This window comes from Macaca nemestrina, chromosome 18 (assembly GCF_043159975.1).
Source record: "Macaca nemestrina isolate mMacNem1 chromosome 18, mMacNem.hap1, whole genome shotgun sequence".
NCBI lineage: Eukaryota > Metazoa > Chordata > Mammalia > Primates > Cercopithecidae > Macaca > Macaca nemestrina.
Window position 1 is genome coordinate 51,051,310 of NC_092142.1, and position 20,286 is coordinate 51,071,595.

At 36.4% G+C, this 20,286-nt stretch overlaps 1 long non-coding RNA gene across 1 annotated transcript in view; it reads right to left on the reverse strand.

The window, feature by feature from the left end:
* The window catches only part of LOC105492275 (uncharacterized), a 28,659-nt gene extending 11,784 nt beyond the window's left edge, over nt 1–16,875 (reverse strand). The window contains exons 1-2 of the long non-coding RNA XR_011616151.1: nt 16,472–16,875; nt 13,520–13,600 (exon numbers count right to left, since the gene is read on the reverse strand). This is a non-coding gene — a long non-coding RNA (uncharacterized lncRNA). The remainder of the gene's footprint in view (nt 1–13,519; nt 13,601–16,471) is intronic.
* Between the last annotated feature and the right edge of the window lie 3,411 nt (nt 16,876–20,286).

Consider the following 20,286-nt stretch of genomic DNA (forward strand, 5'->3'; position numbering starts at 1 on the left):
AAATTTTTAAAAATGTTTTAACTTTTTATTTTATAAGAACTTCAGAATTAAAAAAAAATTAAATATTTTTGCAGGGTTCTGGTATAACCCTCATCCGAATTTCCTTAACTGTTAACATCTTGTCAAATGTTAACATAGTACAAAGATCAAAAACAAAACCTTCGTACAATATCATTAACTAATCTATAGACTTAACCTCAATTTTACCAATTGCCCTACAAATGGCTTTTATCATGCTCAGGATCTAATCCAAGTTCACACATTGCATTTAGTTGCCATGTCTCCTTAGTTTCTTGCATTCTGAAACAGTTCCACAGTCCTTTGTCTTTTATGACTGATACTGTGGAAGAGTATTGGCAAGTTACTTTGTAGAATATTTCTTAATTAGAGTTTACCTAATGTTTCCTCATGATCAAATTCAAGTTATGAATTTTGGCAACAACACCACAGAAGTGATGTCATAAATTCAACGTGCTTCATTACTGATGACCTTAACTATCATCATTTGGTTCAGATGGTTTCTTTAGTATAAAATTATATTTTTTTCTTTATAATTAATGAATATCTTGAGGAGGAAATATACTGAGATGATGCAAATATTCTGACTAGCATCATAATTTCTCACAATAATTTTAACATCTATTATTTATCTCTGCAAAAATTATTGCAGAGTGTTTGTCAAATGGTGATTTTCTGTTGCATCATTCATTTTTATCTATTAGTTTATTAATTGAAGTGCATTAGCTTAATAATTGAAGTATTCTTTAAGGAAAACCTGTACCTTCTTCTCCACTTATTTATTTAATCAATCAGTCAATTAATCAATCATTTCTTCATATCTATATAGACTCATGGATATTTGTTTTATTCAGTGAATTATCACAAAATACTATCATTATTTAGTTGCCTTAATTACTCTAGATATGCCTATTGAGAACTCCTGGATGAGTATCTGTGTATTTCAAACATGCTTCCATCAGTGCTTTAGCACTTTTTAACTTTCTGGTACCACAAGATGCTTTAAGTTTTATTATACTTTGCTGACCTCAACTGGATGATCAGCCATTTCTTCATGAAGCTCTGGCTGCTTTTATTGGAAGATGGATTTAGTAACAAGATCTTAAAATAAATAAATAAACATAATCCACTTTATGTCAAATTTTTAAACTTAATCTTTTAGGAGGGAAAAAAAATCAGAATAAACTCTAAATTCAGGCAACTCCTGAAACTAGTATCAGAAACCAGCAATAAGGAGGTAAAGCTATCCAGATAAATTTTTTCTATTTATTTATTTATTTATTTATTTATTTATTTATTTTTGGTAACAGCTTTATTAAAATATAATTCATATACCAAACATGTCCTGTACATATCCTGTATCACATATAAGATTTTAAGTATTTCCCCCCATTTTGTGGGTTGTGTTTTTTCTTTCTTGACACTGTCCTTTAAATCACAGTTTTGACTGAAGTCCATTTACCTGTTTTTTCTTTTGCTGCTTGTGCTATTGGTGTCATAACTAAGAAACCATTGCCTAATTCAAGTTGAGAAAATTTAACCCTATAGTTTTTTAGTGTTTCAAAGTTTTAGTTTTTACATTTAGGTCTTTGATTCACTTTCAATAAATTTTTGTATGTGATGTAAAACAGGGATCCAGATTCATCTTTTTGCATGTGGATATCCAGCTATCTCAGCACCATTTGTTTAAAACACTATTTCCCTGTCCCCCAATCCCCCCACCAGTGGAATGGTTTCATATCCCTTAGAAGTATCAATTAACTGTAAATGTGAAGATTTATTTCTGGACTCTCAATTTTATTCTGTTGATCTATGTATCTATCCTTGTGCAAATATCATGGAATATTGATTACTATGATTTTGTAGTAAGTTGTAAAACCAGGAAGTGTGAGTCCTACAACATTGGTCTTTTTCAAGATTATTTTGGCTATTCAGGGTCTCTTTCATCTTCATATGAATTTTAGAATCAATGTGTCCATTTCTGAAGAGAAAGCAGCTGAGGTTTTGATAGGGATTGCACTGAATCTGGAAACAATTTGTAAAGTATTGCCGTCTTAACAATATTGTTTTCTGATCCATGGACATGAAATGTCTTTCCCTTTATTTACTTAGTTTCTGCAATGTTTTATGGTTTTCAGAATATAAGTTTTGCACTTCTTTTTGTTCAGTTTATTCCTAAGTATTTTATTATTTTTGACACTGTTATACAAGGATTTTTTTCTTAGTTTTGTTTTTGGATTTTTTATTACAAATATGTGGAAACGGAATTTATTTTTGTATATTAATCTTGTTTCCTATTACCTTGCTGAGCTCATGTATTAGTCCTAAAATTTTCTTAGTGGATTCCTTAGATGTGATATTATGTCATCTGTGAATAGGTGTAGTTTTACTTATTTCTTCACAATTCGAACACCTTTTGTTATGGACTGAATATCTGTGTGCCCCTTTAAAAAAATATATTGAAGCCCTAACTCTTAGTGTGGCTGTATTTGGAGTAAGGAAGTAACTAAAATTAAATGAGGTCATCAGGAAGGGACCCTGATCTAACAAAAGCAGAGTTAGACCTCCCTGCTTCATCATGTGAGATTCTCATCCAGGCTTGCAGATAACCACCTTCTTGCTGTAGCAGAACACGAACTTTAAGTATGATGTCAGTCATGAGGTTTTCATAGATGTCCACTATTGGATTGAGGACATTCCCTTCTAATTTTTGTTGAATGCTTTTATTATAAAAGGATATTGGGTTTTGTGTAATGCTTTTTCTGCAGCTATTGAGATCATCATGGGTTTTTTGTCTTCTATTCTATGGACAGGTATATTACATTAATTGCTTTTCAGATGTTAAGTCAACCTTTCACTCCTGAGTAAATCCCACTTGGTCATGTTGTATACTTCTTTTTTATATGTTGTTGGATATAGTTTGCTTGTACTTTGCTAAGAATTTTTGTAATCTAAATCATAAAATATAAAAGCTGTAGATTTTCTGTGATTTGTTTTTCTGACCTTTGTTATCAGAATAATATTGACTGCATAGAATAAGGTCAAAAGTGTTCCCTCTACTTCAAATTTTTTGGAAGAGTTTCTAAATAACTGGTTTTTTCAAATGTTAATATTTGTTTAAATGTTAATATTTGTTCGAATTCACTAGTGAAACTATCTGCATCTGGGCCTTTCTTTGTGGGTCATTCATACATTTCTAATTAAGTATCTTTACTTGTTATGGAACTATTCAGACTTTATGTTTCTTCATGAGCCAGTTTCCTTTCTAGGACTTTTCTGTTTAATTCAACTTATATAATTAATTGATATACAACTGTTTATCATATTCCCTTATAATCCTTTTTTATTTTTGTAAGTTGATAGTAATGTCCCTTCTTTTGCGCCTGTATTTAGTGATTTAATTCCTCTCTTTTTTTTATCTTGGCTAGTCCAGCTAAATATTTCACATTTCTGTTGATTTTTTTAAAAAATTGCTTTCTTCATTTATATTCTCTATTATTTTTCTACTTTTCAGGTCTGAGAATATAATTAATATTCTATTCTGATTGCTTTAGGTTGAGTTTGCTCATCTTTTTTTCAGTGTCTTAAGATTGATTATTGGTTAGGATTTTTCTCCCCTTTTAATGTGCATATTTACAACTATAAATTTTCTTCTAAGTGTTTCTTTAGCTGTTCTCCTTATGTTTTGTTATAGTATGCCTTTAATTTCATTCATTTTAGTATACTTTATAATTTCCCTTGTATTTTCTTATTTAACACGTTGGTTACTTAGAATGTGTTGCTTAATTCCTCTGTATCTATGAATTTCTAGAATGTCTTTCTAATATTGATTTTTAATTTCATTTCATGTGGTTGGATAACACACTGTGTATAATTTAAATCCTTTTAAATTTATTGAGGCTTGTTTTATAGTCTAGACTATAGTTTAACCTGAAGGATATTCCTTGTATGTTTAGAAGAATATGCATTCTATTGTTGTTGGGTGTAGTATCCTACAGATGCTGTTAGGACTAGTTGATTTATCATATTGTTTAAGTCTTCTATATCATTGTTCATCTTCTGCATAGTTGTACTATTACCAAAAGTGGACTATGGATATTTCTAACTATTACAGTTGAAATGTCTATTTCTGCCCCCTGATTCTGCCACTTTTTTCCTTCACGTGTCCTGGGGCTGTTTTTAGGTACGTGTATGTTAATAATTATTATAACTCCCTGACTAATTGTCCCTTTTATCATTCATTATAAGATGTCTCCCTTTTCTCTAGTAATATTGTTGAAAAAATATTTTGTCTGATATTAGTATAGTAACTCCAGCTTTCTTATGTTGTTGTTTGCATAATATGTTTCTCTCCCTCCCTCTACTTATGATATATTTGTTTCACTGAATTTAGTGTGTGTCTCCTATAGACAGCATACAATTTGATCTTGGTCTTTTTTCCCCCTCCTGTCTGATAATATCTGCATCATAATCCAATTGTTTAATCCACTCACATTTAATGTAATTATTTATACAGTCTGCCATTTCAATTTGTGTTTCAGTATGTCTCATGGTTCTTTGAACCCTCTACTTCTTTACTGCTTTCTTTTATATTAAGTGAATGTTTTCTAGTGTAATAATTTCTTCAATAATTTTTTTTTACTATTTTGTTTAGATATTTCCTTGATCATTTATCTAGGGTTTATCATATACTTATTAACATAGGAGAAATTACTTCAGACCTATACTAACTTAATTCCAATGAGATATAAAAATACAGGAAATATATAAATATAGTTTGATTTCCTCTTTCCCTTTTTGTGCTATTTTGTTATATGCATTACATATATAAATGTTACAAACCCAACAATACACTATTGTAATTATTATATGTTATCATTTAAAGAAGTTGAGACAAGAATGAGAGAAAGTTTGTTATGTTAAATTTTTATTTACAATTTCAGATTCACTTCATTTTAAACAATTTGTTAACTTTTTATTTACAATTTCTGATTCTCTTTATTTTTCCCTGTGGATTTGAGTTACCATCTGGTATCATTTACTTGCTTCAGCACAGGTGTGCCCCCACCTACCTCCTCTACCCTGTTGTTGGCAATTATATTACATAACTATATGTTATAGACCAACATAGCATTATATACATACTGTTTTACATGATTTTTTAATATTAGTTAAAAGAGAAAAGGTGAAAAAATATGGATTTACCCTTTTATAAGTATAGAATTACTTTTACCAGTGCTCTTTGTTTTTTCTTGTGGAATGGAATTACTGCCCCAAGGTCACTTGCTTTCACTTGGAAGACCTTCCTTTAGCATTTCTTGTATGGTGATTCAGCTACCAATGAATTATCTTAGTTTTTCTATACCCCTATATAGTAAGATAAGGAACTGTCTTTATTTCTTTACAATGGTGTGATAAATAAGGATTATGAGTACCTTCATTTCATCTTTATTTTTAACATATAGTTTTACTGAATATAAAATTCTCAATTGACAGGGTGTGTGTGTGTGTGTGTGTGTGTGTGTGTGTGTGTGTGTGTGTTTTCTTTAAGCTATTTAAGCATGTCATCCAGCCTCCTTGGATCCTTTGTAAATACATCATTTTTCTCTTGCTGCTTTCAAGGTTATATTTTGGCTTTTGGGTTCCAATATTTATACTATGGTGGGTTTGTGTCTGTCTCTTTGCAATTATTGTACTTGCAACTTGTTGAGGTTCTTGGATGTGTAGATTAATATCTTTCAAAAATCTGAAGAAATTTCAGTCATTATTTCTTCAAATATTTTTTCTAACACTTTTTCTTCTTTCCTCTGATAACTCTATACGTTTCTTGGTGTTCCTAATAGTTTGCCACATTTCTCTGATCTCTGTTTATTTTTCCTTGTTTTTCTCTGTACTTTCTTCAGATTGCATAATTTCTATTGATCTATCTTCAAGTTCACTGATACTGTTTAGTTTCTTAGTGAATTTTTAAATTTCACCTATTGAAATTTTTAACTACAGAATTTCCATTTTGCTCAGTTTAAACATTTCTATTTCTTCATCAATATTCTCTATTTTACAATACATTGTCATTATACTTTCTTACTTCTTATTTATTTATTTTCAAAGAGTTTTAAATTATTATTATACTTTAAGTTCTAGGGTACATGTACACAATATGCAGGTCTGATACATAGGTACACATGTGGCATGTTGATGTGCTGCACCCATCAACTCATCACTTACATTACATATTTCTCCTAATGCTATCCCTCCCCCAACCCCCCATCCCCCAACAGACCCCAGTGTGTGATGTTCCCTGCCCTGTGTTCAAGTGATCTCATTGTTCAGTTCCCACCTATGAGTGAGAACATGTGGTGTTTGGTTTTCTGTTCTTTTGACAGTTTGCTCAGAATGATGGTTTCCAGCTTCATCCATGTCCCTGCAAAAGACATGAACTCATCCTTTTTTATGACTGCATGGTATTCCATGGTGTATATGTGCCACATTTTCTTAATCCAGTCTATCATTGATGGACACTTGGGCTGGTTCCATATCTTTGCTATTGTGAATAGTGCTGCAATAAACTTACACGTGCATGTGTCTTTATAGTAACATGATTTATAATCCTTTGGGTATATACCCAGTAATGGCATGGCTATGTCAAATGGTAATTCTAGTCCTAGATCCTAGAGGAATCACCACACTGTCTTCCAACAATGGTTGAACTAATTTACACTCCTACCAACAGTGTAAAAGCGTCCCTATTTCTCCATATCTTCTCCAGCATCTGTTGTTTCCTGACTTTTTAATGATTGCCATTCTAACTGGTGTGAGATAGTATCTCATTGTGGTTTTGATTTGCATTTCTCTGATGGCCAGTGATGATGAGCATTTTTTCATGTGTCTGTTGGCTACATAGATGTCTTCTTTGGAGAGGTGTCTGTTCATATCCTTTGCCCGCTTTTTGATGGGGTTGTTTGCTTTTTTCTTGTAAATTTGTTTGAGTTCTTTGTAGATTCTGGATATTAGTCCTTTGTCAGATGGGTAGATTGCAAAAATTTTCTTTCATTCTGTAGGTTGCCTGTTCACTCTGATGGTAGTTTCTTTTGCCATGCAGAAACTCTTCAGTTTAATTAGATCCCATTTGTCAATTTTGGCTTTTGTTGCCATTGCTTTCAGTGTTTTAGTCATGAAGTCCTTGACCATGCCTATGTCCTGAATGGTATTACCTAGGTTTTCTTCTAGGGTTTTTATGGTTTTAGGTCTAACATTTAAGTCTTTAATCCATCTTAAATTAATTTTTGTATAAGGTGTAAGGAAGGGATCCAGTTTCAGCTTTCTACATATGGTAGCCAGTTTTCCCAACACCATTTATTAAATAGGGAATCCTTTCCCCATTTCTTGTTTTTATCAGGTTTGTCAAAGATCACATGGTTGTAGATGTGTGGTGTTATTTCCAAGGCCTCTGTTCTGTTCCATTGGTCTATATCTCTGTTTTGGTACCAGTACCATGGTGTTTTGGTTACTGTAGCCTTGTAGTAACCAACTATACTAGCCTTGTAGTATAGTTTGAAGTCAGGTAGTGTGATGCGTCCAGCTTTGTTGTTCTTACTTAGGATTGTCTTGGCAATGTGGGCTCTTTTTTGGTTCCATATGAACTTTAAAGTACTTTTTTTCAATTATGTGAAGAAAGTCATTGGTAGCTTGATGGGGATGGGATTGGATCTATAAATTATTTTGGGTGGCATGGCTCTTTTCACGATACTGATTCTTCCTATCCATAAGCATGGAATATTCTTCCATTTGTTTGTGCCCTCTTTATTTCCTTGAGCAGTGGTTTGTAGTTCTCCTTGAAGAGATCCTCCATATCCCTTGTAAGTTGGATTCCTAGGTATTTTATTCTCCTTGAAGCAATTGTAAATGGGAGTTCAGTCATGAGTTGGCTCTCTGTCTGTTAATGGCGTATAGGAATTCTTGTGATTTTTGCACATTGATTTGGTATCCTGAGACTTTGCTGAAATTGCATATCAGCTTAAGGAGATTTGGGACTGAGATGATGGGGTTTTCTAAATATACAATCGGGTCATCTGCAAACAGGGACAATTTGACTTCCTCATTTCCTAATTGAATACCCTTTATTTCTTTCTCTTGCCTGATTGCCCTGGCCAGAACTTCCAACACTACGTTGAATAGGAGTAGCGAGAGAGGGCATCCCTGTTTTGAGCCGGTTTTCAAAGGGAAGGCTTCCAGTTTTTGCCAGTTCAGTATGATATTGGCTGTAGGTTTGTCATAAATAGCTCTAATTATTTTAAGACACGTTCTATCAATACCGAATTTATTGAGAGTTTTTAGCAAGAAGGGCTGTTGAATTTTGTCAAAGGCCTTTTCTGCATGTATTGAGATAATCATGTGGTTTTTGTCATTGGTTCTGTTTATGTGATGGATTATGTTTATTGATTTGTGTATGTTGAACCAGCCTTGCATCCCAGGGATGAAGCCAACTTGACTGTGGTGGATAAACTTTTTGATGTGCTGCTGGATTCAGTTTGCTAGTATTTTATTGAGGATTTTCACATCGATGTTCATCAGGGATATTGATCTAAAATTCTCTTTTTTTGTTGTGTCTCTGCTAGCCTTTGGTATCAGGATGATGTTGGCCTCATAAAATGAGTTAGGGAGGATTCCCTCTTTTTCTATTGATTGGAATAGTTTCAGAAGGAATGGTACCAGCTCCTCTTTGTACCTCTGGTAGAATTTGGCTGTGAATCCATCTGGTCCTGGACTTCTTTTGGTTGGTAGGCTATTAATTATTGCCTCAATTTCAGAGCCGTTATTGGTCTATTGAGAGATTCAACTTCTTCCTGGTTTAGTCTTGGGTGGGTGTATGTGTCCCAGAATTTATCCATTTCGTCTAGATTTTCTCGTTTATTTGCGTAGAGATGTTTATAGTACTCTCTGATGGGAGCTTGTATTTTTGTGGGATCGGTGGTGATATCCCCTTTATCATTTTTTATTGTGTCGATTTGATTCTTCTCTCTTTTCTTCTTTATTAAGATTGCTAGCAGTCTATCAGTTTTGTTGATCTTTTCAGAAAACCAGCTCCTAGATTCACTGATTTTTTAAAGGGTTTTTTGTGTCTCTATCTCCTTCAGTTCTGCTCTGATCTTAGTTATTTCTTGCCTCCTGCTAGCTTTTGAATGTGTTTGCTCTTGCTTCTCTAGTTCTTTTAATTGTGATGTTAGGGTGTTAATTTTAGATCTTTCCCGCTTTCTCTTGTGGGCATTCAGTGCTATAAATTTTCCTCTACACACTGCTTTAAATGTGTCCCAGAGATTCTGGTACATGTGTCTTTGTTCTCATTGGTTTCAAATAATATCTTTATTTCTGCCTTCATTTTGTTGTTTACCCATTAGTCATTCAGGAGCAAGTTGTTCAGTTTACATGTAGTTGTGCAGTTTTGAGTGAGTTTCTTAAACCTGAGTTCTAATTTGATTGCACTGTGGTCTGATAGACAGTTTGTTGTGATTTCTGTTCTTTTGCCTTTGCTGAGGAGTGCTTTACTTCCAATTATGTGCTCAGTTTTAGAATAAGTGTGATGTGGTGCTGAGAAGAATGTATATTCTATTGATTTGGGGTGGAGAGTTCTGTAGATGTTTATTAGGTCTGCTTGTTGCAGAACTGAGTTCAGATCCTGGATATCCTTGTTAACCTTCTGTCTCATTGATCTGTCTAATATTGACAGTGGGGTGTTAAAGTCTCCTGTGGTTATTGCGTGGGAGTCTAAGTCTCTTTGTAGGTCTCTAAGGACTTGCTTTATGAATCTGGGTGCTCCTGTATTGGGTGCATATATATTTAGGATAGTTAGCTCTTCTTGTTGAATTGATCCCTTTACTATTATATAATGGCCTTCTTTTTCTCTTCTGATCTTTGTTGGTTTAAAGTCTGTTTTATCAGAGACTAGGATTGCAACCCCTGCTATTTTTTTTTTTTTTTTTTTTTTTTGCTTTCCATTTGCTCGGTATGTCTCCCTCTATCCCTTTATTTTGAGGCTATATGTGTCTTTGAACCTGAAATGGGTCTCTTGAATACAGCACACTGATGGGTCTTGACTCTTTATCCAATTTGCCAGTCTGTATCTTTTAATTGGGGCATTTAGCCCATTTATATTTAAGGTTAATATTGTTATGTGTGAATTTGATCCTGTCATTATGATGTTCGCTGGTTATTTTGCCCGTTAATTGATACAGTTCCTTCATAGCATCAATGGTCTTTGTAATTTGGCCTCTTTTTGCAGTGGCAGGTACCAGTTGTTTCTTTCCATGTTTAATGCTTCCTTCAGGAGCTCTTGTAAGGCAGGCCTGGTGGTGACAAAATCTCTTAGCATTTGCTTGTCTGTAAAGGATTTTATTTCTCCTTCATTTATGAAACTTAGTTTGGCTGGATATGAAATTCTGGGTTGAAAATTCTTTTCTTTAAGAATGTTGAATATTGGCCCCCACTCTCTTCTGGCTTGTAGGGTATCTGTTGAGACATCTGCTGTTAATCTGATGGGTTTCCCTTTGTGGGTAACTCAACCTTTCTCTCTGGTTGCCCTTAAAACTTCTTGCTTCATTTCAACCTTGGTGAATCTGACAATTATGTGTCTTGGGGTTGCTCTTCTTGAGGAGTATCTTTGTGGTGTTCTCTGTATTTCCTGACTTTGAATGTTGGCCTGCCTTGCTATGTTGGGGAAGTTCTCCTGGATAACATCCTGAAGAATGTTTTCCAACTTGGTTCCACTCTCCCCATCACTTTCAGGTACACCAATCAAATGTAGATTTGGTTTTTTCACATAGTCCCATATTTCTTGGAGGCTCTGTTCATTTTCTTTTACTCTTTTTTTCTCTAACCTTGTTTTCTCACTTTATTTCATTAATTTGTTCACCAATCACTGATACTCTTTATTCCACTTGATCACATTGGCTACTGAAGCTTGTGCTTGTGTCATGAAGTTCTCATGCCATGGTTTTTGCCTCCATCAGGTCATTTAAGTTCTTCTCTACACTGTTTATTCTAGTTAGCCATTTGTCTGATCTTTTTTCAAGGTTTTTAGCTTCCTTGAGATGGGTTCAAACATCCTCTTTTAGCTCAGAGAAGTTTGTTGTTACCAACCTTCTGAAGCCTAGCTCATCAAAATCATTCTCTGTCAGCTTTGTTCTGTTGATGGCGAGGAGCTGTGATCCTTTGGAGGAGAAGAAGTGCTCTCATTTTTAGAATTTTCAGATTTTCTGCTCTGGTTTCTCCTCATCTTTGTGGTTTTATCTACCTTTGGTCTTCTATGTTGGTGACCTACAGATGGGGTTTTGGTGTAGATGACCTTTTTGTTGATGTTGATGCTATTCCTTTCTGTTTGTTAGTTTTCCTTCTAACAGTCAGATCCCTCAGCTGCATGGCTGTTGGAGATTGCTGGAGTTCCACTCCAGACTCTGTTTTCCTGGATATCACCAGTGGAGGCTGCAGAACAGCAAATATTGCAGAACAGCAAATATTGCTGCCTGATCCTTCCTCTGGAAGCTTCATCCCAGAGGGGCAGCCACCTATATGAGGTGTCTGCTGGTCCCTCCTGGGAGTTGTCTCCCAGTTAGGCTACACGGGGGTGTCAGGGACCCACTTGAGAAGGCAGTCTGTCCGTTCTCAGAGCTCAAACACCGTGCTGGGAGAACCACTTCTCTCTTCAAAGCTGTCAGAGAGGGACATTTAAGTTTGCAGAAGTTGCCTGCTGCTTTTTGTTTAGCTATGCTCTGCCCACAGAGGTGGAGTCTAGAGTCAGTAGGCCTTGCTGAGCGGCAGTGGGCTCCACCCAGTTTGAGCTTCTGGACTACTTTGTTTACCTACTCAAGCCTCAGCAATGGCAGACACCCCTCCCCCAGCCAGGCTGCCATCTAGCAGATCGATCTCAGACTGCTGCGCTAGCAGTGAGCAAGGCTCTGTGGGTGTGGGAGCCACCGAGCCAGGCATGGGAGAGAATCACCCTGTCTGCTGCTTGCTAAGACCTTGGGAATAGTGCAGTATTTGAATGGGAGTGTCCCACTTTTCCAGGTAGTCTGTCATGGCTTCCCTTGGCTAGGAAAGGGAAATCCCCTGGTCACTTGCACTTCCCAGGTGAGGTGATGCCCCACCGTGCTTTGGCTTGCCCTCCATGGGCTGCACCCACTGTCCAACCAGTCCCATTGAGATGAACCAGGTACCTCAGTTGGAAATGCAGAAATCACCCATCTTCTGTGTCGGTCCCACTGGGAGCTGCAGACCAGAGCTGTTCTGATTCAGCCATCTTGAAATGCCCTCTATACTTTCTTATTTGTTTAACCATGGTTTCCTTTAGTTTTTTGACTATATTTAGCATGGCCACTTTGAGGTATTTTTGTTAAATTTGACATCTGGTTCCTTTCACTGGCAGTTTCTCTTCTCTGCTTTTTTCTAGTTTATGCATCATAGTTTCCTATTTCTTTGCATGTCTCATAATATGTTTTGAAAATGGGACATTTTAGATATATACTTTTGCAATTCCAGGTATTGGTGCCCCACTTTTGGGGATTGTTTTTATTGTTTGCTTGTTTATTTTACTAGTGAATGACTGAACTATTTTAGTGAAGTCCATTCCTCATCATCACCCCTGTAGTGTACAGGCTCTGAAGTGATTCCTCAGGGAGCACAGCTTTGAGTATGTCCACAGTCACTCTGGAATGACAATGGTTTGGACAAGGTTCTTTTTTACTATCTTTCTTGTGATCATACCCAGAAGTTCATGATCATACCCAGAAGTTCATGATCATACCCAGAACTAATGGTCAGATTATTGTTCTACTATTTTCAACAATGCCCTGGGGCATAAATTGTTCTGGGGCAAAACTGAATCCACAATTAAAGATGGGTCCCTTAGCATGGGTAGTTTTTTAGACCAGTGTTTGAAGTTAACCGAAAGAAAGCTCTCCTTAACTGTCCCTTTCTTTATTTCTCTGATAAGGTAACTATCCTAGTATTTAGCTTGTTGTGTTCACCTCCCAAACCTCCATTGATTTTGAGAGCAATATATTTAGGCTTGAACTTCCCCCCAACTCAATTTCAAAGTCAGTTCCATTGGGGAGGGCTTTGAAGCTCTTAAATTCTGCCTTTCTCCCTTGGTAAAATCTCTGAGCCACCAACTCCAGAGTTAGGAGCAGGGTTAGTGGCCTGCTTCTCTCTGAATAACAGCTCTGCTTTCAGATCAGGACACTGAGTGAGGCCAGTAGCCTTGGGTCTTCTCGGCTTGACTTTCCTGGTGTGGAGCCTCCAACCTATGAATGAGCAGGAGTGACAGTGATGGGTCCTAGTATTCTCAGCATACCATGCCTGACATAGAGCCTCCGCCCTGTGAGTAGGGGCTTGGTGGAATAAAGAACCTCTCAAGCCTCTGCTGCACTCACCTGAAAGTTAGCTGCTGCAACGTATATCTGGGGAGGATGAGAAATGCCAGGGGTCTGGTCCTCCTGGGAAAACCTACCTTTCAACCTGAAGCTCCAGGAATAGGGAGCCCTCTGTTCTTGAATGCACCTGCCTTTAGTAAAGTTTTGATCATGCTGGGCTGAAAGGGAAAGGAGGAACTGGATCATGGTTCAAATGCCACAGAGTCTCACTGTTCTGACTGAGTTTTACTACGTATTCCTGAATAAATGTTTTTTATTTCCTATATGCACCTAGAAAAATTTTCAGAGACTTTAAAATGTTCTTTTTTTAAAAAATAAAGTCAATTTATACTTGTTTTGTTGGGAAGCAGCTTCACAGAGCTCATAGTGTTTTCATTTCAGAGGTAAAATTCCCCTAATTCACTTTTATAAGTCAGTAAAACCATAATGCATAAGCAAGCAAAGTCCATCAAAAAAAGTAAACTATAAACCAATCTTACTTAAATTAAACTCCCAATAAGATGCTAGCAAAATGAATTACAGTTTATTTTTTAAATAATAATCCTACTTGAACATAATGCATTATGCTAGAATTCAAGGATGGTCTAATATCAGATCTATTCATCTTAAAAGATAAAAGCAAGCCACAGAATAATACATGCTATATGGTTCCATTTATATACATTTAGAAAGAACTAAAATTATATGTTTTCACAAATATATTATGCATGTAATAAGTTTAGTACAAGTAGAAAAATGACTATATATACAAAATTTCATGATAATGTTTACCTCTATGGAGGAAAGGAAGGGGAATGAAATAGTAGAAGTGGATATAGGAGACTTCAACTTGATCTGACAAATGTTTGTTAAAATGCAAAGAACATTTTTCTCTATATTTATATTTATATGCTAAAATGATAGATAAATGACAGATGATACAGATAGATAGATACAAAATACAACCAAAAGTGAGTATAAGCATTTCAACATATTCCTATATAATAGAATCTAGTTACAGTATTAAAATATGAGGCACACACGATGAAAAATTGGTAAGGATTATTCTACCCTTCTTATAAAACAAACTAGAATTAAAATCCCTGTTCTGTTTGCTCAGCCATATGATTTTGGGCAAGATTTTTTGTTTCTGAACTTCCATCTCCACATACATAAAAGAGAAATAAGAAAAGCAATCCCCCAGACTTTTTTTCTACATGTGTAGAAAACACTAGTGATGAATGCTCCCCAGTGGACAAAGTTAGAGCCCTAAATCAGATGTACACCACAGTGCCTGTTGGAAGTGGATTATCACCTCTGACATTTCAAACACTTCCTGGGACCATTTTCCCCTTGAACTATTTGCCTCCTAAGTGAGAGGTGTTTTGAACCACATGGCCTTGAGTTAAATTCCCAGCTCTGCAGCTTATCAGCTCATTAAACTTGCACAATTCATTTAAACTTATTTGTCTCAGTTTCCTCATCCATAAAATGGAGTTAATAATCCCTACTTTCATCAACAGATGAATAGATAAAGAAAATGTCATACGTACACTTAATGGAGTACTATTCAGCCATAAAAAAGAATGAGATCCAGTCATTTGCAACAACAAGGATAGAACTAGAGATTACTATGTTAAGTGAAATAAGTCAGGCACAGAAAGACAAACATTGCGTGTTCTCACATATTTGTGGGATCTAAAAATCAGATCGATTGAACTCATGAACATAGGAAGTAGACAGATGGTACCAGAGGCTGGGAAAGGTAGTGAGGGGTCTGGAGGGGAAGTAGGGATGGTTAACGGGTACAAAAAATTAGAAAGAATGAATAAGACCTACTATTTGATAGCATAATAGAGTGACTATAGTCAATAACCACTTCATTGTGTATTTTTAAGTAATTGAAAGAATATAATTAAATTGTTAAAAAAAAATCCCTACCTTTATGAGCCATTCTGTGATTAGAGATAACATAGACAAAATACTTAGCACGTAGGAGGTACACAATACCTAAGAATCACTATTAATATGATCATGGTTATTGTTCCTACTACTATTAGTGGACAAGAGCATATTCTTCATAAATATCAAAAAATCATTACTTCTATATATGTTCTATTCAGGACTATATCATCTCCATTAAAAGACCATTTATAAAATGTGCCCACAACATTGGTTACCATCACATAGATACAGACTGAGTTTTCAAATAGACATGCAACATTAATCTCTCCTTAATGGATATCTCCTTCTTCTAGCTTAGATTCTACTCTAGACTAGTGAAGAATTTAATGTCCTGTGGCTGGTGAATTCTAATAAACACATAGCTTTTACTAGGTCCAGCTGCCTAAACTCAGCTCCAAAAGAGGACTTTTACCCAAGCCAGAGTTACTGACTTAAGAGAGATTTATTTCAGATTGTTTCACAAAACAGCAACAAGTCTTGGCTCTAAACCTGTCTCAATGTTGCTCCAATCACCCTCTGAATTATTGACAGGCCTAATTAACCCAGCAATTGCTTAGTGATAATTACAATCTTTTCTTAAGCAACACATCTGATCCTCAAACCTAGATTTGCTAAGAAACCTAAAGAGGTAGGAAAATAGTCACATCTAAGCCAAAAACTCCTATCTATAGCAAACATCCTGTCAATTAAACTCCTCTATCCCTCAGAAATGACACCTGTCAATTTTTAATAAGAATTAGTCTTTTCATGTCAATTTTCCTCTTTGAATCTTGAGGTTAGAAATGGATCAGAAGCTGATGAATGAGTCACTCAGTAGCCACTGCCTGTGGGTCATGGAAAGCTTTTAAACACCCCCAGAAATGCACAGATAAATCTTTTGATGAAATACTTCCAATTCCTTAGAGACATTTTTAGCAAACACAAATGTTTATCCCAAAGTGCTTTCAGTGCTGTCAGCACAAGTTTGGCATGTTTATAATGCAGTTTGCATCAAGCTCAAGTCCAAAATCTGGGCAGTTTTCAGAGAAGGCACCCAGAAACCGTATTGTCTGCATTATTCACAATGCTGGAAGCAAGATCAATACCTGCAGTTCACCAACGAAGCTCCAAAGCCCAGCGAGGAGTCATTTTTGACACAGTGAATTTAGCGATAATGATGTGTTCCTTTGCAGAACCCAAAGGGTGGTATTCTCAGGTTAACAAAGACGATAATGAAGTAGCAGCCTTCAGGCCAGAGAATACCACCTGGGAACCATTCTTCCTGGGAAGGAGCTGTGTGGAAACACAATATTCAAGAGCAGAAAAATCACAATGAAGTTACTGCATATACCAGGGTCGCAGTGGAGGAAAAGTGTTTATAACAGAGCTTCAAGCCTCGGGAGGGGATCCACCCACCCCCTCCCCTTCTCATCTAGCAGCCCATCTGGATCTTGCACACCATGAAGTCCTGGGGGCTACTACAGCTCTACCACAAAGAAAGCATGGCCTGCAGGGTTCTTTTTTCAAAAAGGATGAGTTTATCAGACATGACCAGGTAGATGGTGTACAAGCAGGCACTAGTGTAACCACTGGGTGTGAATACAGGTAGGCTGGGAAACTCAAACAAGGCTAGTCCCAGGTAGATCATTGCGACCAGACTACAAGTTAAAACCTTCTGAGAGGTGATGGTACCACTTTAACCACACTTGAAAGCGATTCTTCAAGTAAGAAATTTAGGAACAACGGTGTTAAGTGAAAATAGCCTAGCCAATATTATGGATCACACACTCTGGTGCTGTGATCTACCAGTTTGTGTTTTAATAAGTCTTTTAGGCAATTCTAATAGATGCTAATGTTTGAGAACAGCTGTGCTGAAACAGAGGTTCTCAGAATCTTGGATACACATTGAAATCTCCTCGATAGCTTTTAAAACTACTGCTTTGATCCTACTTCTACATATTCTGATTTAATTAATCTGGGGTGCAACTAGGTATCAGATCTTTAAAAGTATCCAGGTGCAGCCCAGGACTGGAGCCACTGCACTGGAAGCTAATTTTCCTAAGGTTCCCCAAGACTAATAGAAACTATGAAGCTAAGATTCAAAGGCAAGTCTGAGGCAACGTGCGCTCTGCCCATGCACGCTTGCTCCTCAAAATATGTCCAGGACGAGCAGCATGTGCATCAGCTGGGAACCTGCTAAAAATGTAGAATCTCAGCTCATACCTCAGATGTATGGTAACAGAATCCACATGTTAACAGGATCCCTGGATGATAATCATATGTAATAAAATTTGAGAGGCAGGACATTAGCATGGTAAATGCTAATGATACCATGTAGTCGTCAGTGTTGATTTGTGCTTAAGGATAAGTGTTTAACTATCCTTGTCAGTATGGCAGATAGTATTTTAAGATATTGACTAAGACTTTCCCCCCAACCCAATTCCCTTCTCCCTCTTCTTTATACCCATGACTCTTCTGATTCCATTTATCAATAGAAATAGCTGATTAGTGGAGGCAAAACGAGGCTTACATAGCCTGAAACAAAGAAGTAAACTGATTTGTTTTAACATATGTTTTAAATGTACAGTAGAGGTAAAAAGAGAAGCAAAAAGATAAAAAACAAACACTGAAAACCACCACATTTCAACTACATAAACTAGAAGACAAAATGTCTTTGAAATCCAGAACCAAGCCTGAAAGACCCCACTACAAAATTAATGCTATAAATGATAGATTGGGAAAGAATGCAAGATGAGGAAACAGCCATTCTCCACCCCAAAGACGTTAAGAATATGTCAAGCAGGAGAACGAGAAATAAATTGGGCTATATCTATACAATAAAACACTCTATAACAGTGAAAATGAATAATGGAGCCACAGATAGCTACATGAATGAATTTCACAACTGTAATGTAGAGAGGAGAGAAAAGTAAATTGCAGAAGGATATATTGTATAAAATATTTAAACACACCAAATAATACTTTACATTGTTTAGGAGTATATGCATTTACAGTTAAAGAATAACTCAAACATGTGAAAATGATGAGCACTAAATTCTGAATAATGGTCGCCTCTCCAAAAAAAGGAATATAATTGGATCAGGACATACAGGGAGCTTTCAAGAACTACTAATATTCTATCACTTAAGCTGGAAGGTAGTTACACGAATTGTTGTTATAGTATTTTTGCTATATTTTTGCATGTCCAAAATATTTAGTTGCTTGCTTGTTTCATAAGAAGAGGGAAACAACTCTTTCTTCTCCCCGGGTTCTGGATTGGGGACAGAAACCCCTATGTTTAAGACAAAACCACAACCACATGCAGTCAAATTGTTGTGCTCCTAGAAGAGCCCTTTCCCACATCCTGAGAGCTTTATTAATTTCTGTCCATACAAAGTAAAATTAGGCCGATCAGATTGCACAGATGTGTATCAACACACAACCACCAGGGGTGTGAAGTTTGCAAAAGTTGGTAGGGTGCTTGAAAGTGTAAATCCTAACTTCTGCCTTCGAGATGTTTTATGAGTTGCTGCCTGGTCTATTAATGCCTCAAACTGGGAAATGAAACAGAACTGATGTCAAAATGATTCTACCACTGAGCCAATAACAAAATGCTTATAAGCGCTTATTCAGTGTCAAACACTGTTCTAATCTTATTGGATTAGAGCATGGATTAGTGCTCTTAAGAACTCACAGTGATCCTATGAGATAGGCACTATTATTGCCCTAACTTATAGACATAGGAAGGCCATGTATTTGCTCAAAGTCACAAAGCTAACAAAAGTCATAGCCGAGATCCAAACCAAGTCGCCTATTTCCAGAGCTCACTCTTACCCACTTCACAACAGTACTTTCCAGAAGTTATCAATGTAGAGATCTTGGCTCAGTAAAAGAAAGATCTTGCTAATAATTGAAAACTATCTCAAATGATAGAAAATACATTACATAGCTGAGCGCTCTATATATCCGGACGAATTCAAATCTAGATTGAAAAGCAACCTCACTGGTTAGAAGGCCATTTTAATTCCTTTCAACTAGAAGAGTGATCCCTGGACTAAGAGCATCACCTGTACCTTATTAGAGGCGCAGACTCTAGGGCCCCACCCCAGATCTGGGGAAGCAGAGCCTGTAGTTTAACAACGTCCCCCAGAGGAAAAACATTATTCTAAATTATCAGTTGTAAATTTCTGTCCCCATCCTACATAAGCCTCCTAAATCCAAATTGTTGGATTTCAAGATATTTATACACATATATGTAGACATATATGAAATGCTCAGATAGCTGATAAAACATTATTTCCAGGTGTGTCTGTAGGGTGTGTCTGGAAGTGCTTGGCATTTGAGCCAGTAGACTAAGTAAAGAAGATCCACCCACACCCTATGTGGATGGGCACCATTCAATCCATTGAAAGCTAGGATAGAACAAAAAGAAGGGAGAATGTTCTCTCTCTTTCTCTTTAAGCTGGAACATCCATCTTCGCTTGTCCTTGGATATTGGAGCTCCTGGTTGTTAGGCCTTTGGACTCAGACTGAATTACACCACCAGCTTTCTTGGATCTCTAGCTTCTTGGCCTTCATAATCACGTGAGCCAACTGCTACAATAAAAATATCTTCTTATAACTACCTACCTATATATCTGGATGTGTAGATATAGTTACACATATCCCATTGGTTCTGTTTCTTTGGAGAACCCTGATTAATACAAAGCACACATAAAACAAATGTTTTCAGGTGCTTTGGATAAGCAGTCAGATTTGCAAGTCCATGGTTGGTTCACCCCCTAAGAGGATCCCGCCATTCCTGAGACTGAGTAATTCTGGGTTGCCCCTTTTCATCTTCCATGGGGTCCCAGATCTGAGTGGGCAAGAGAAAGATTTCCCAGTCACCTGCTGGTGACATTGCACACAGAAAAGGCCCTGA